Source organism: Hevea brasiliensis, chromosome 12 (genome assembly GCF_030052815.1).
Source record: "Hevea brasiliensis isolate MT/VB/25A 57/8 chromosome 12, ASM3005281v1, whole genome shotgun sequence".
Lineage (NCBI taxonomy): Eukaryota > Viridiplantae > Streptophyta > Magnoliopsida > Malpighiales > Euphorbiaceae > Hevea > Hevea brasiliensis.
The window spans coordinates 22,047,548-22,065,490 of NC_079504.1; the positions used below are offsets into that span (position 1 = coordinate 22,047,548).

The 17,943-nt window shown below is 35.4% G+C and overlaps 2 non-coding genes across 2 annotated transcripts; both read right to left on the reverse strand.

The window, feature by feature from the left end:
- Positions 1-1,661: 1,661 nt before the first annotated feature.
- Positions 1,662-1,768, reverse strand: LOC131171520 (small nucleolar RNA R71). The gene has a single exon (XR_009142180.1). It is a non-coding gene; the product is annotated as a small nucleolar RNA R71 (small nucleolar RNA).
- Positions 1,769-10,672: 8,904 nt separating this feature from the next.
- LOC131171691 (small nucleolar RNA R71) lies at positions 10,673-10,779 on the reverse strand. The gene has a single exon (XR_009142349.1). It is a non-coding gene; the product is annotated as a small nucleolar RNA R71 (small nucleolar RNA).
- Between the last annotated feature and the right edge of the window lie 7,164 nt (positions 10,780-17,943).

Sequence of the window (17,943 nt, forward strand, 5' to 3'; positions counted from 1 at the left end):
AGTCCCTCACACATATTTTTTTTCATTTTAAGTTTATTTATAAGTTCTTGATGCCATACATACACTAATTAAACTAAAAATTTGAAGTTTGTATTACTAACCTTGTTAGGTGTCTTTGAACTTTCACTTCCTCTCAATTTTCTTCAACTCTTTGATGACCAATCTTCCTCTCAAGTGATTACATCAAGCTTTTGTGAAGCAAGTATGGGAGGATTTGGAATTTAATGATGGTTTCAAAGCTTGAAGCAAGCTTTAAATGAGATTTGCAATGGTGAGGGAGGAAGAAGAATGGGAGGCGGCAACTTTGGGAGAGAAGACCAATTGATTTTTTTTTCTTTTCCTTTCTTTTTTTATGTCTTATGAAAGATCACAATTCATTTTAATTAATTTATAAATTATGGGATTTATGGCATCATGCATGATGTCATGCATGATGTCATATCCCTACACCTTTTTAACTTTTTCATTTTCTCTTTTTTTTTTCTATTAGTTCTTTAATTTAATTCTCGATCCCAAAGTTTTCTTTTCTCTGATTTTATTTGACAGTTAGGTCAGAGTCACTCGGGTCAATTGACCAAATTGCCCTCGGCTCATCCCGCTTGCAATTAATTCCATATTTCTTTCGCTCTCAACTAATTATTTGACCGCTTAACGCTTCTTTTCGTGCTTTTCTCTTTTCCACTGTGTTCATAAGGGTCCTAAGGACCGCAGAGTCACATTTTACGGTTTGAAATTTGAGTTTAAAATGACTTCAGCTGCTCCTAGAAGGTCACCCATCGCGTAACTTTCACTGCTTAACTTCTTATGTTCTATTTTTCTTGTTTATACTTAACTAATTGGACATTACTAATTATTTGTGTTTATAGCTTCTCTAGTTGTCTTAAGTATGGTTCTAATCCCCTTAATTGTCCGGACCGACACCGGTAACCGGAACAGTGAAATCTACTAGGCTATGCAAATGGGGGTGTTACAGCCCATACCTATTTTGAAGGAAATGACACTCTAATCAAGACCAATCAATCCATAGGATTCCTTGGCCCCATCCTCTTGAGGCGAAATTCGATTGTTTTCTAGGGTTTTGAGGCATTTTTGTGTTTTTACTTTGATTTCTTTTCGTTTATGACAAGAATTTCTCAATCTGGCGAGTTGATCTTTGATCCAAAAGTAGAAAAAATAGCTAAACGGTTGAGAAAATTGGCTAAGCAAGCCAGGCAGATTCCGAGTACATCTAAAGGAGTCCAATCTCCAAAGGAGTTAAGTTCGGATTCAGTGTCAGAGTGAATTCCGAAAACGAAACCATGGTTGCTAGAACCTTAAAAGAGTTGGCTGCTCCTGATCCAAACCAACAGCCTTCGTGTATCCAATACCCTGCTTTAAATGTTGCTTTTGAGTTAAAATCTGGACTAATCCATTTGTTGCCTAAATTTCATGGTCTTGCAGGTGAGGATCCACATAAGTATCTAAAGGAATTTCATGTTGTGTGTTCCAGCATGAAACCTCAAGGAGTTTCAGAGGATCAAATCAAGCTTCAAGCTTTTCCTTTCTCACTGGAAGGCACAGCTAAGGATTGGTTGTATTACCTTCCTTCTGGATCTGTCAACTCATGGAATGGGATGAAGCAGATATTTTTGGAGAAGTATTTTCCTGCTTCCCGTGCTGCCAACATAAGAAAAGAAATTTGTGGCATTCGGCAGTACAATAGAGAGAGCTTGTATGAGTACTGGGAGCGATTTAAGAAGCTGTGTGCAAGCTGTCCCCATCATCAAATAAGTGAGCAGCTGTTGATTCAGTATTTCTATGAGGGACTTCTACCAATGGACTACAGTATGATAGATACTGCCAGTGGAGGAGCTTTGGTTGACAAAACACCAGATGAAGCAAGGAGGCTGATTGCTAACATGGCAGCAAACTCTCAGTAGTTTGGAATGCGAATGGATCACACACCCATGAAGGTTAATGAGGTAAGTACATCTAACCTTGAGAAACAAATTTTTGATTTAACTTCTTTGGTGAGGCAGTTGGCTGTAGGGAAAATGCAAACTGTTAAGGTATGTGGGATTTGTTCGGGTTCGGGTCATGCTACTGACATGTGTCCTGCATTACAAGAGGATAAATCAATGCAACATATTAATGCAGTAGGAAATTATGGACAGCCACAACACAGGTATGATCCCTTTTCTAATACTTGTAATCCAGGATGGCGAGATCATCCCAATCTGAGTTATGGGAATCAACCGGTGCAAAACCGATACCAACAGCAAAGAACACAAGTGAATCAACCACTTCCACCTCCGCCACCCTCAAATCAAGGTATGTCACTTGATGAAATGGTTAAGGCTTTGGCTAACAATACCCAATAGTTTCAACAGGAGACCAGAAATAGCATTCAAAACATAGAGAGGTAAATTGGTCAGTTAGCCTCATCTATGAGTAAGATGGAAGCTCAAGGTTCTGGAAAGCTTCCATCACAAATAGTCATGAACCCTAGAGAAAATGCGAGTGCTATGTTCTGTAGTGGGAAAGAAGTTTATAACCAGACTCCACATAAGTCAACAAAAAAGAAGAAGCAAGGAGAAAAAGAGTTTGAAGTTCCTAAAGTTGAGGTAAATACTGAACCTAAACTGAATAAGGTTAATAATTTTGTTCTTCCTCCATTCCCATGCAGGTTGGCTAAAAATAAGAAAGAAGAACAAGAGAAAGATATTTTGGAGACTTTCAAGAAGGTAGAGGTGAATATACATTTACTTGATGCGATCAAACAAATTCCCAGGTATGCTAAATTCCTTAAGGAGTTATGCACTACAAAGCGCAAGTTAAGAAATAATGAGAAGATCAGTGTGGGGGAAAATGTGTCAGCATTAATTCAGCGAAAATTACCCCCTAAGTGTAAGGATCCAGGTTCGTTTTCTATTCCCTGCAAAATAGGTGATTCTAGATTTGAAAGTGCAATGGCAAATTTAGGAACATCTATTGATGTTATGTCAAATTCAGTTTTTCAAACTTTAAATTTGGGTCCTTTGAAAGAAACCAGTGTCATTATTCAATTAGCTGATCGTTCTAATGCTTACCCATTGGGAGTAGTTAAGGATGTGTTGGTGCAGGTTAGAGGATTGATTTTTCCTACAGATTTTTGCATTCTGGATATGGAGGATCATAGTACTCTCTCATCAAATTCAGCTTGGATTTTGTTTGGAAGACCTTTCTTAAAAACTGCCAAGACAAAAATTGATGTGGATGAGGGTATCTTAACCATGGAGTTTGATAAAGAGACTGTCAAATTTAATATCTTTGATGCCATGAAGTATCCTGCTGATAATCATTCTGTCTTTTCTATTGATGTTGTTGATACATTTATGCAGGATAATTTTGAGTTAAGCATGGAGGATGAGTTAGAATGAAAATCACAATTGTATGAATTAGAGGAAATTCGCCTAAAGGCTTATAAAAATTCTAGGATCTATAAAGAAAAGACGAAGGCATTCCATGACAAACTAAGGAAGTAGTTTGTGATTGGACAAAAAGTTTTATTGTATAATTCCGGATTGAAGCTGATGACTGTTAAGTTGCGTTCTTATTAGATTGGACCCTTTGTTGTTACTAATGTGTTTCCTTATGGTGCAGTTGAAATTTAAAGTTTAGGAACTAACAAAGTGTTCAAGGTCAACAGTCATGAACTCAAGCCATTTTATGGGGGGTTTGAGGATCATTCAGTGGATTAAGGAGCTTTGCCATGTCGAGCTAACAACGATAAAAAAAAGCGCTTCTTGGGAAGCAACCCATGGGAGGCTTGTTAGCCACAATCAGATTTGTTTTCTTTCCCTTATTTTATTTTATTTTCTAGCATTTTTTCTTTTCTTTTGCATTTGGGCTTTACATTGGGGACAATGTAAGTTTTAAGTGTGGGGGAGGAGAAATTTGTTGCTGTAATTAAAAAAAAAAAATCATTCTCATAAGCTTGATTCATGATTCTTTATTAACTCTTGGAGAAAAGTACTTTGTCCTTGAAATGACTTTTCTATTTTAGATTGAATTTTTGAGATTTTAAGCAAGGTAATAGTAACTTTAATGATGGATTTTCCCTCTTCTCCATACCATAGAGTAATTTTTTCCTGCATAAATCATTTAGGCGTGATTTAATGATAAAATGATTAGTTATGTGTGCTTTAAACTAGTGTCATGCATATTTCAGAACTTTGTTTAATCTATCAGGGCACTTTATAATATGTAGATGCATAAATTGGGGGAAATAAAAGGTTGAACTTGAAAATTGCTCCACTATTTTAGTTAAGCAAACTAACCAGGGGTCTTCATAAACCCCATGTCGATTCTCAGGCCAAAAGCTAGCTAGGATATGAGCAAGGTAATTTTTAAAGGTGACGGTTGAAATAAAAAAAAAAAAAGTGATAACTATGACAAGAGAGAAGTACCAATTTCAAATAAAAAAAGGGCATTTCTATCTCCCCTAAGATTTGCAATGAGCTATAATTGTTATGTTTTGATAAATTAGCCTTGTGTTTTGGTGTGTATTGACTTAAAATTTTATCGAACTTTAATTGTGTGAGCTTAATTGATTTCAAGCCTTTTGTGTTGTGTTGAAAAATTATTAATATATTGGTATGGTGTTAATGGAATTTGTTGTGATGGTTATTACCTTACTTACCTTTTCTTTTAGACTTTTAACCTTTTGCTAGAAAAAGTTGTGATAGGGTGAAGTTAAGGAACTTCTAAGTGGAGTTGATTAAGAGTTTAAGTCATGCATGAGGACAAGCATGGAATAAGTGTGGGAGAATTTGATAAGTGCATAAGTTATTAATTTTACTCCCATCACATTTAGTGTTTTTAGTGTGTTTTTATATTTAATTCAGTTGGTTAAAATATATTTATCATTTAGGCATATTTTTAGATAGTTGTGGAATAATTGTGTTAAATGGAGAAATTTTCAGCATTTGACCTTTGCTGTATGTTTCAGGTGTTTCGAAAGTTGTGGGTCTCCAAATTGATTGATGTTTAAACCATTGAAAAGCTAAGATAGAGCACTTCAAATGATAAAGAGGGACCAAAGCCCAAATCAGTCTCCAAGGTTGACAAAATGAGCTATGGATCTATTGCAAAACCCAGACTCGATAGGTCATGACCAATTTTAGTATTTATTTGGCATCTAGAGTTTCAGACATCCAAATGAAGTAAGGCTAAGACCAATTGAACCTTGAGAGCCATCTCTATAACTTCTATGAAGGGCTAGATGAGAGATGAGGCGATTTTAATTATCAAAAATGGCAATGAAGACGTCATAATGGGCTGGACCATCTGACTGAACCAATCCCGGTTTTTGAGCTATAAATTGGGCTGTAGACCTCAGATTTGGGTCCATGAGTACCCGTTGGAAAGCTAAGAAATAGGGCTATAACTTTCCTAAAGAGGGCGAGGCAGATTCGGAAAGAAAGTTGCTGAAAATCTACCTTGATTCCAAAAACGTGAATGCAGGCTGAAAATCTACATCTTGAATTTCAAAACCTTTCCTAGTTTGGTTTGGTTCCTATCTTTGGGGTTAGGTTTTTGACTATAAATACGTCTTTGGGCAGTAGCTAAGGGCATCCCAATTCAGACGTCTCCAACACCTTCATTCTCCATTCTCATCCATAGTTTTAGATTTCTGTTTTTCCTTTATTTTTCTGTAAGCCATGAACATAAGTGGCTAAGTTTTTAATTCAGTTCAAGGGATTCAAGTTCTTTTGCTTGATTTGTGAGACTAGGTTCTTAATTTAATTTATGTCTTTTTGAATATCTATTGTTTTCTAATTTAATTGTTTTTAATCTGTTGAATGATTTTCTAAAAAAGCCTATTAGTTAATTGTTTGATTTGATTAATTGCTAGTTCATCTTCATAATCCGTAATTATTGTGTAAGATTGAACATGAGTAGCAATTAGGTTTTATTGATTATGATCCAAGTTTTCAATAATAACCTAAGGAAACAATAGGGTGGATTAAATGATTTATGCTTCATAAATTGTTATTCAGCTTAACTACTTCCTTTTCTTAAAGCAGTTATTAATTTGAGGAGGATTGCTTAATACCAACTCAGTTAATAATTAGAGTCAATAAGAGTGCTGGGCTCGAATTGATGAGTATAGAGAAGTCAGGGGTTTACCTTGCTGTTTGGTAAATTTACGTTAAGTATTCAATAAGATATAATTGTATTTCTTTTGTCAATGATCAAATCAATGCATTGGAATGCGAATTATCTGGGACTAAAGTTTGTTTAAATTGAGATATTTATATTTAGTTCTTAAATTTCTAATTTCTTTTAATTTTGTGTTACAAACCCCCCCCCCAATCTTTGTTTCTTTCGTTTTTCATTACACACAAGTGCAAGAAATTTAATAATTCAGTCTCTAGGATTCGACCTGGATTTACCACTCATTACAGAAAATATTTCATAACTGGTGATTTCAGTTAATTAAATTTCTGGCAGATTCGACAACCACCAAAGTGATATTTATAATAAGGTGGAATCATCGTATCTCGATATATTATATGATAAATTAGTTATTTTATATAAAATAAATTTGATAATGAATGAATATATAAATATGAATGAATTTTAACAAGTAAATGTATATGTATTGAGTGAATTTTCATAATTTTATAATTATTTTATATTTTTTAAATTAATTTTATTTATATATTTATTTAAATATTATTCATTTATTTATATTTCAAGACTATGATATGTTATCAGCGGAGACTGCTTTGAGTCCTGCCGGTCGCTATGAGTGCCATACATTGTAATTGTAGAGGGCTTGGAAACCCACCTACAACTTGTTTTTTTAAAAAGATAATAAAACGTGAAGATCCCTAAATGCTATTCTTAATGGAGATAAAATTGGAACCAACAAAAATGATGAAGGTTCGTGAAAAATTAGATTTCAAGAACAATATTGAAGTTGGTTGTGATAGAATAGAGGTAGGAAAGGTGGCTTGTGTTTACTGTGGAAGTTAGAGGTGTAAGTCCAATTATTGTCTTTTTCTCTCCATCATATTGATGTTATTGTAAACTCATCCTAGCGTTTCATTGGTATATATGGAGGGGCAAAGGAAGCTTTAAAAGTCTAAACTTGGGAGCTAATGATTTGTTAAAAAATCATTGTTCATTGCCTTAGTTATGCAGAGGGGATTTCAATGAAATTTTATTTTTAGATGAGAAGAGTGGAGGAGTGTTGCATGATCAACAGAGGATGGATGATTGTCACAAAGCTTTGGATTTGTGTAAGTTTGATGATTTGGGTTTCAAGGATTGAAATATACATGGAGTAATGGCGACGGGGAATGAAAATATTCAAGAGAGAATTAACCGTTTTGTTGCTAATGTAGATTGGGTGAGCTTATTTCCAGATTTTGAGGTTGTTCATTTGTTAAGACAAGGTTTGGATCATTGTGTAATTCAAATCAAATGGTACCGTAAAAGAAGTGATAATAGGCTAAAGCCTTAGCCATTCTGATTTGGACATATGTGGATTCGGGATGGGTTATGTTATAAGGTCATTAAAGAATTCTGGAAAACTTAGGGTATTAGTTCGAGTGGGTGTGATGTGGAAGGTAGAATTAGAATGTGTAGTATTGCATTGAAGGAATGGGAGAAAGCCTAGTGTTGAAGTGTATCTAGGCAAATGGTTGATTGCAAATAAGGGTTAAAATGGTTACAAGAGGGGTTCGAATCTGTTTAAAAGATAAAGGAGCAGAAGGAAATATATATATATAAAAAAGGGCTAAGGGAATTAATGTGTAGGGAAGAAGAGATGTAGGCACAACATTCTAGAATTCAGTGATTGAAAAAAGGTGACAAAAATACTTTTTTTTTTTTTTTGCCTTTTTTACTCTAAAGCCGACCAGAGAAGAAGGAGAAATAAAATTGAATTAATTAAAGATGGTTCGGGTTGGTTGTAGAGAAAGAAAAGGATATTGAGTATGTTCTGACTCAATACTTTAGACAACCTTTTCTTAACCAGTTTCCCATCAGACTATTTAGATGTCTTGGACTCAATAGAGAATAAAGTATCTATGGAGATGAACACTGAACTCACTAGACCCTTCACCAGAAAAGAAATCCATTGTGCAATTAAACAAATGCATCCTTCCAAGGCTCTAGGGCCTGATGGCATGGCTCCCGTTTTCTTTCTTTCCTTTTGGCATATTGTACGTACCGATGAGGAAAATAAAGTTCTGTCTATTTTGAATAGTAAAGCATCTCCTCAATCATTAAATCATACTTCCATTACCTTAATTTCGAACCTCGAAAATTGATAAACCCATTTTATATAGATATTTTAGGATAGTTTTGCATCCATTTTGCCTTTTTAGTTTAGTAATTTTATTCTTTTAATGCTTATTTTAGTTAATTTGTTAATTTTAGTTTCATTATATTTGATTTTTGGAATTTTAATGTTTTTGATAGGTTTTAATAAGGTTTAAAGGCAAAAAAGTCCATATAGAAGAAATTCAAAGTGATTTGGAAGCCTAAAGTTGTGTGAAAAATGAAGAAAATTTGCTTAAAGAAGAAGACCAGCCGAGACTTTCAAGGGCCTCAACATGCCCCGTGTTGAGGGTCGTGTGAAGATAAGAGTTAGCCAGCAGGAATCCACATGAGGCATGTAAATTCACACTGGGTCGTGTAAACAGAGATTTTGGAACAAAACACGCCGAAAGTTTCATGGGCTTTAACATGCCCCGTGTGGCGGGTCGTGTAAACAGAGATTTTGGAACAAAATACGCCGAAAGATTCAGGGACTCCCTCATGCCCTGTGTAGCTTGTCGCGCAGAATCTAAAGGCTCCTCCCTTGAATCAACATGAGACATGTTGAAAATAACTTGAATCAACATGAGGCATGTGGGATGGCACTGGCAGATTTGCTGACATGGAAAAATTTTCTCTTTTCACACTTTTTACACCTTTTTATCTTTATCCCTTTAGAGACTATTTTTAGGGCAAACCTTGAGGGGATATATAAGCATCATATTCTTATTTTTACCAAAAAAGGAAAAAGGAGAAAGAGAGAGAAAAATCAAAAGAGAAAGGAAAGAGGGAATCACGCCATTTCTAAAAGGAAGAACACCTGCAGAGTGACGTTTTCCAGCTTCCATTTTCAGAGATTTGGATCTTCTTCTTCTGAGTTCTCTTATTTTTAGTTTTATTTTCATGTTTTCTTGCTCTATTTCATATTTTCTACTTCTAAATACAAGCATGAGTGAGTAGATACTTAAGATTTCAGAGTTGGGTGTAATGATTTAAGTTTTATTTGTGGATTTGGACTGGTTTTAACCAGATTTTAGTGTATATAAGCTTTGATTCTTATCTTGTGTGCTTATTTACATACCCATTGTTGGTACCCTTTGGGTTTGATTCTTAATCTTAGATTGAAGGACCGAGAGGTGAAAATCTATGATAGATAATCAAGATAATGAACTTAATCACCTAGTGTTAGAAATAAACTAGTGGGTTAAAAGGAATTTCAAGTTGATTAAAATGCTTAAAGAGTTTTGGGTAATTAAACATCGCATGAGAATGGGGTTTAGTTTCCTTTAAAACACTATTTAGTTTGCTTGAAAGAGAAATTAAAGGAAATCAGAATCAACTTTCTTCAAACTTATATTTCCCTTAATCTTGGCTTTGCCTATCCAAATCCCAATGAAATTTACTTCATGAACCTCAACTCTGGAATCAATTTTTACCATTAATTAATTAAATCTTTTGTTACTTGCTGAAATTTTAGTAAATTAGTATAGTGCTTAGAATTTTAATTTCTTAATTCATTATAATTTCCTTATTTTTCTCAATTTAATTTGCTGCATCTCTTACTCTATTTTTGACACAAATTATTGATAGCCCAAATAATCATAACTTTTATAGTTTGGTACTGAAACAACAAATCTCTGTGGGATGATATCTTTTCTTTACTACTTGAATGACCGTATACTCACGGAGTACGTAATCAAGTTTTTGGCGCCATTGTCGGGGATTTGTTTTGTTTGATATTAGACTATTGATTGTTTGGTTAATTTGGGCATTTTATTTTTTATTTTAATTTCTTTTCTTTATCATTATACTTTGAGATTTTCCTGTTTTGATTTTTCAGGTACATATCTTTTATATGAGAAGAATCAAAAGTGCAGAAATTGATTTAATTTTTGATCCTGAGATTGAAAAGACAACTAAAGCTTTAAGAGCAGAGTCTAAAAGAAGAAAAGCTGAACTCAAAATTCAAAGATAGCAAGAGCAACAAGTGATAGAAGCTATGGCAAACAACAACAACAGATCAATTAAGGATCATACTTTTCCTAGTTTTAGAGATTTTAGACCGAGTATTACAAGGCCTAGAGTGGAAGCAAATAACTTTGAGTTGAAGCCCTCAGTTTGTCAAATGGTTCAACAATCACAGTTTGGGGGAGGTCCTACTGAGAGTCCACATGTGCACCTTGCACATTTTCTTGAGATTAGTGACATGCTGAAGATAAATGGAGTGTCAGATGACCCCATCCGATTGAGATTATTTCCTTTTTCTTTGAAGGATCGTGCTAGGGAGTGGTTGCATTCATTACCTCCGGGTTCAATAACTACTTGGGATGAGTTGTCATAAGCTTTCTTGGCTCAATACTTTCCTCCTAGCAAGACTGCAAAATTGAGAAATGAATTAACTTCTTTCAGACCAAGGGATGATGAGAGTCTCTATGAAGCTTGGGAGAGATATAAGGATCTTCAAAGGAGATGTCCACATCATGGAATCCCTAAATGGATGCTAGTTCAACATTTCTACAATGGTGTTTCTACAACAATTAGAAGTATAATTGATGCATCTTCAGGAGGTGATCTTATGGAGAAGTCAGAAGATGAAGCTTATTCAGCATTGGATAAAATTGCTTACAACAATTATCAATGGAGCTGTGAAAGAAATGAAATGAAGAAGCCACCAGCAAGTGTATATGAATTAGATGCCATGAGTATGTTCAATGCCAAATTTGATGCTTTGACAAGAAAAATGGATAAGTTAAGCATGAAGGTTGACTCATCAATTGGAGGATCTAGTCATACAGAAAATGTTGGTGTGGGAAATATTCATTGTATCAATGATTTTCCTTCCTATGGGCAAGAGTTTGGAAATGAGCAAGTTGATTTTGTTGGGAATTACAATAAAAAACCAGTTGGTAATCCTTTTTCTGCTACATATAATCCAGCATGGAGGAACCACCCTAACTTTTCTTGGGGAGGTCAACAAGGGTAGCAACAGAATTATCAACAACCTCCTAATTTCCAGCAACAGAAATAGAATTTTCAGCAAAATAGAGTATCACCTGGATTTCCACCACAAAGGAATCAAAATGCACCTATTCCACAACCACCGCCTTCTTGCACCAAGATTCAATTTTGAAGTCTACAATGGAGAATTTCTTAACTGCTCAACAAAAACAAGGAGAAATGATTCAACAATTAAATTCAAGGATAGACCAGCTTGCCACTCATAACAGGATGTTGGAAAACCAAATAGCTCAACAAGCAAGCTCTTTTAGCAAAGCACAAGGGAAACTTCCAAGTCAACCAGAGAATCCTAGAGAACATTGCAAGGCAGTGATCCTAAGGAGTGGGAAAATTGTGGGAGAAGAAGAGAAAGATGAGGTAGAAGAGGAAAAGAAGAAAAAAGATGAAGATAAAAATGAATCTATTCTGAATCATGATGAAGTTAATGAGGAAGCAAACAAGAAGAAGGAAATTGAAAAAGAAGAAGAGGAAAAGTATGTGCCTCCACCACCATACAAGCCACCATTGCCATATCCTCAGAGGTTTCAGAAAGCAAAGCTAGATAAGCAGTTTGGGAAATTTTTTGAAGTTTTGAAGAAATTATACATCAACATTCCATTTACAGACGTAATTTCTCAAATGCCCTCATATGCTAAATTCCTGAAAGATATTTTGTCAAACAAGAGGAGATTAGAAGATTATGAAACTGTGGCATTAACAGAGGAGTGTAGTGCTCTCTTACAGAATAAACTTCCACCAAAATTGAAGGATCCAGGAAGTTTCTCTATTCCTTGTCACATTGGGGATACTAGTATTGGAAAGGCATTGTGTGATCTTGGAGCTAGTGTAAGTTTGATGCCACTCTCCATTTGTGAAAAGCTGAAGGCAAGAGATTTGAAGCCCACCACCATTTCTTTGCAACTAGCTAATAGATCCATCAAATATCCAGTGGGAATTTTAGAGAATGTGCCCTTAAAAGTTGGAAAATTTTTCATTCCTGTGGATTTTATGGTTCTTGAAATGGAAGAGGATATTCACATACCTATCATCTTGGGAAGGCCATTTTTAGCCACAGCAGGGGCTATAATTGATGTAAAGAATGGTAGATTGACATTAAAAGTTAGAGAAGAGGAGGTGGAATTTAATTTGAATCAGACTTTGAAGAAACATCATGGAGTTGATCCTTGTTTAAGGGTGGATGTTATTGATGAGATTGTGGAAGCAGAATTTAAGAAAAGATATCGTGAGGACCCTTTGGAGAATTATTTGGTACATAGTAGAACAACAAAGGATGAAAATCCTGAAGTTGCAGCTTTTGCTCAAATTTTGGAAGCTACTCAAGAAGTTGTAGGAGATCAAGTTTTGCAAGTTGAAGAATTGAAATATGAAGTTGCACACCCATCTTTGCTAGATAAGAAGGACGCACCACAGGTAGACCTCAAACCACTTCCATCTACATTAAGGTATGCTTTTCTTGGACCTAATTCAACTTATTCTGTCATTATTAATGCAAATTTGAGTGATGTACAAGTTGAAAAATTGCTGAGAGAGTTAAGAGCACATAGAAAAGTCATTAGGTACACCATTGATGACATAAAGAGTATAAACCCTACCTTGTGCATGCATAGGATTCTTTTAGAGGATAATTTTAAAGCTACCATAGAACATCAAAGAAGGTTAAATCCTAATATGAAAGAGGTGGTGAAGAAAGAAGTCTTGAAACTGCTTGAAGCTGGGATCATTTATCCTATTTCTGATAGTAGTTGGGTTAGCCCAATTCATGCAGTTCCTAAGAAAGGAGGTGTGACCATTGTGAAAAATGAAAATAATGAGTTGATACCTGCTAGAATTGTCACAGGGTGGAGGATGTGTATAGATTACAGGAAGCTTAATAGTGCCACTAGGAAAGACCATTTTTCCTTGCCTTTTATTGATCAAATGTTAGAGGGGTTAGCAAAACATTCATATTTTTGTTATTTGGATGGGTATTCTGGTTTTTTCCAAATCCCAATACATCCTAGTGATCAAGAGAAAACCACATTCACATGTCCATATGGCACATTTGCATATAGAAGGATGCCTTTTGGCTTATGTAATGCATCAGCTACTTTTCAGCGGTGTATGATGGTCATTTTCTCTGATTTTATTGAGGAAATTACGGAAGTTTTCATGGATGATTTTCTGTATATGGTTTTTCTTTTGATAATTGTCTATCTAACCTCTCTAAAGTGCTTAAAAGATGTGAAGAAATAGATTTGGTGCTAAATTGGGAGAAATGTCATTTTATGGTGCAAGAAGGCATTGTTCTTGGACATTTGGTATCACATAGAGGAATTGAAGTGGACAAGGCCAAAGTAGAAGTGATTGAGAAGATGCCTCCACCAACTTCAGTGAAAGGAATTAGAAGTTTTCTTGGGCATGCTGGGTTCTACCGGCGATTTATAAAGGATTTTTCAAAAATTGCTAAACCTCTTACAAATTTGTTAAATCATGATGTTCCTTTTAATTTTGACCATGCTTGTTTTGATTCTTTTAATAGGTTGAAGGAAGCTCTAACAACAGCCCCTATTATGCAACCTCCGGATTGGTCATTGCCATTTGAGATTATGTGTGATGCTAGTGACTTTGCTGTGGGAGCTGTACTTGGTCAGAAAAAAGAGAAGAGGTCTTATGCAATCTATTATGCCAGCAAAACTCTAGATGATGCTCAAGTAAATTATGCCACCACTGAGAAAGAATTTTTAGCTGTGGTATTTGCTGTGGAAAAGTTCAGATCATACCTGGTTGGATCGAAAGTGATTGTCTATACAGACCATGCCGCCATAAGATATTTGATGAATAAAAAAGAAGCAAAGCCAAGACTGATAAGATGGATTCTATTGCTACAGGAGTTTGACTTACAAATTAAAGATAAAAAGGGAGCTGAAAATGTTGTGGCGGACTATCTATCAAGGATTAAGTATGAGAGTAAGGATGGAAATGAAGAGGAATTGCCAATTGTTGAGTTTTTCTCGAATGAGCAATTGCTAGTTGTTGTTGCTGCATTGCCATGGTTTGCAGATTTTGTCAATTACCTGTCATGTGGAGTTCTCCCACCAGATTTGAGCTATCAACAGAAAAAGAAATTTTTGCATGATGTGAAATTTTATACATGGGAGGATCCATTGTTACTCAAGAGATATAATGATGGCCTAGTTAGAAGATGCGTGCCTAAAGAGGAAATAGGAAACATTTTAGAGCACTGTCATTCTTCTGATTATGTAGGTCATTTTAGTGTGGATAAAACAGTGGGTAAAATACTTCAACCTGGATTCTATTGGCCAAACATGTTTAAAATTGTGAGAGAATTTATTTTGAGATGTGATAGATGTCAAAGAGTGGGGAATATTTCAAGGAAAAATGAAATGCCACAACAAGGAATTTTGGAGATTGAGTTATTTGATGTTTGGGGCATAGATTTCATGGGACCATTCCCATTATCTTTTGGGAATAAGTACATTTTGGTAGGTGTGGATTATGTGTCTAAATGGGTTGAGGCCATTGCTTCCCCTACAAATGATGCAAGAATAGTAGTGAAATTTTTGAAAAAGTTTATTTTCACTAGATTTGGAGCTCCAATAGCTATAATCAGTGATGTTGGATCTCATTTCTGCAATAAACAGTTTGAAAATCTTTTGAAGAAATATGGGGTTACTCATAAGGTAGCTACACCTTATCATTCTCAGACTAGTGGGCAAGTTGAAGTATCTAATAGGGAATTGAAGAGAATTCTGGAAAAAATTGTTAATCATTCAAGGAAGGATTAGTCATTGAGGCTAGATGATGCATTATGGGCGTATAGGACAGCTTATAAGACACCCATTAGAACTGCACCTTTTAAGCTAGTCTATGGGAAATCATGTCATTTGCTAGTTGAGTTGGAGCACAAAGCATATTGAGCAATCTGAACTTTGAATTTTGACTTAAACAATGCTAGAGAGAAAAGGTTACTTCAATTAAATGAACTTGAAGAGATAAGGTTGGATGCATATGAGAATGCTAGGATTTTTAAGGAAAGGACTAGATTTTGGCATGATAAGTATATTAAAAGAAAGGAGTTTAAAGAGGCTGATCTGATTTTATTGTATAATTCTAGACTTAGACTCTTTCCTGGAAAGTTGAAATCAAGATGGTCTGGTCCTTTCAAGGTCATCAAAGTTTATCCACATGGAGCTGTGGATATTTGGAGTGAAAATTCTAGTCTTTTTAAAGTTAATGGTCAAAGGCTCAAGATTTATATCACAGGCCAGCCCATTGAGAAGGGAACAAGTTGTTTCCTTGATGATCCACCAATTCACTGAATTAAAGAGGGTCAAGCTAATGACCTAAAATTAACGCTCTTTAGGAGGCACCCCAAAATTTTTCCTTATACTTAATTTTTCTTTTATTTTGTTTCATCTTATATCCCATTGAACTCAAATTTGACATTAAAATTTCTTTCTGCAGGTTGGTGGAGATTTTCAAGCAAATGTGTATGCTGAATTGAAAGAATTAATGCCTAGGAAGTTGTTGAACCTTATATTTGTCTTCCATGATGCATATTGTTTTTAACAAAGTCAAATCTGAACTAATTTAAGCTTTATGTCTGATTGCAGCAACATGGTGGAGTGAAAGGCCATTTTAGTTGCAGCATTTTGAGGAAATTAGTGAGAAATATAGGAACTTTCATAGTAATCAATAGCAACATGCTTTTAATTTTACTTTTTGGGTAATTAATTTTGATATAGTGCACTGAGATCGACATATTTGCCATTGTATATTTTGTGAAATTTCATAATACAATTCTGCAGAAATTTAATCATGTGAACAGTGTCTGCAGCAGAATTTTATTCCTTGTTCATGAATTTTTAATGATGAGTTTAGGGTTAAATTTGGGTGTTATTCCTTGTGGTGTGATTGTTAATATGAATATTACTTGAATAATGTTTTAGTTTGTATTTGGTGGATTGATAGATTTTAATTGTTCTTGGCGATTAATTGGGTTTTAATTGAATTTTGAGTGAAATTTCTGTGCAAATTGTGTTTTGGGTTTGGTTTTAGTGTGTTTAGGATCACATTTCTGGGTTTTTTATCAGGTCATTTAACACTAGGTTCAACATGATGTATGCTGGGGGTAGTGTCACCACCAAAACCTGTTCTTGGCACTTTAAATTGCTAAAAATATAAAACCTGCTGAGAGTTTCAAGGGGTCTCACATGCCTCATGTAGCACTTCATGTACAATAACATGGTGCATGTCATTTTTCCCTTTTATTCCAACATGCCTCATGTTATTCATCTTACACCAAATCACACAAGGCTTATCACCCCTCACTATTCTTAACATGCCTTATGTTAGACACTAGGTATATCACTACTTAAACCTTTACCCTAGCCATTTTATCTTATTTCATCTCATCAGCTGCACAACCTAAGCTTTCACTGTTCCTTCCACGGTGCGCACCAAATAGCTTTCAACCCACACACCCAAGCTGCGAGCCATAAAAATGGCTGCTAATAGTAATTCTTCAACCCCAACACCAAACCCTACACCACCCAATGCTCAACCTGAAACACCCATTTCGTCCCTAAATCCCCAAATTCCTGATCCGAACCCTAGTTCTCCACCTCGCTATTCCTTTCATTCCACCCCTAATCCCAACAATGCTACCCAAGACACCACACCTCCCTCCCAAAAACACACCAAATTTGCCCCTTCAGCTGTATATGAGACACGAAAAAGAAAGAAACTAGTTCTCCACTCCTCTGCTTCAACGAAATATCCTAGAGTTTTTTCCCAATGACCATTTAGTGCCTGAACCTGCTCTGCTGCCCAAAATTCTATCTCACCGTAGGTTTCTTCTGCTCCAATTAGGGTCCAATCGCCCCTGCATCATTCACCAACAGTGTCTCAAATCGCCTCTGCTATCCTCAACTGTAAATCAGGTAAACTCATCTTACCCATGGACTTTTAGGGAATTTGAAATGATGAAAAAGTATGAGGCCCTTGCTAAAAAGAAAATTTTAGCTACCAAGTACATTGATGAACACAGTCTCAGGGAGATAGGGCTTTATGAATCTGTTAGTGAATATTTGGAAAATATAGGTTGAAGTGATTTTACTAGGATTCAAGAACCTGCTTCTAGGGAATTGATAATTGAGTTTTTAAGCTCATTGCAATTGGACTTCCAACCTATGAAAAGTAACCATAGGGACACCATTTCCGTTAGGTGTTTGGGTTAGGACAGAGAATTTGACACTGTTTAAGTGAATGCCTTATTTAGTTTTTGTAATGATGGAGCAAAAGTGATAGAGTGGCAAAGGACTATTTATGACCCCCTTACATTTTGGAAGTCCATTGCACTATATGGGAAATACTACAACCCTAGTTCTGCTAAGGCCTCAGCTATTCAAGACCCTGCTCTGAGATACTTGTAAAGATTCATGTCTTACACTATACTAGGTAGAGGGCACAGTGATGGGGTTGTAGGAAAGAATGATTTATTCTTTTTATGGTGCATGAAAGAGAAGAAAAAAAATAAATGGTGCTTATTTTGTTTGCTCACATATGGAACGTATAGTCTCTAAGCATTTAGCTAGCAGTATAGTTATTGGAGGGAAGGTGACTGTAATTGCC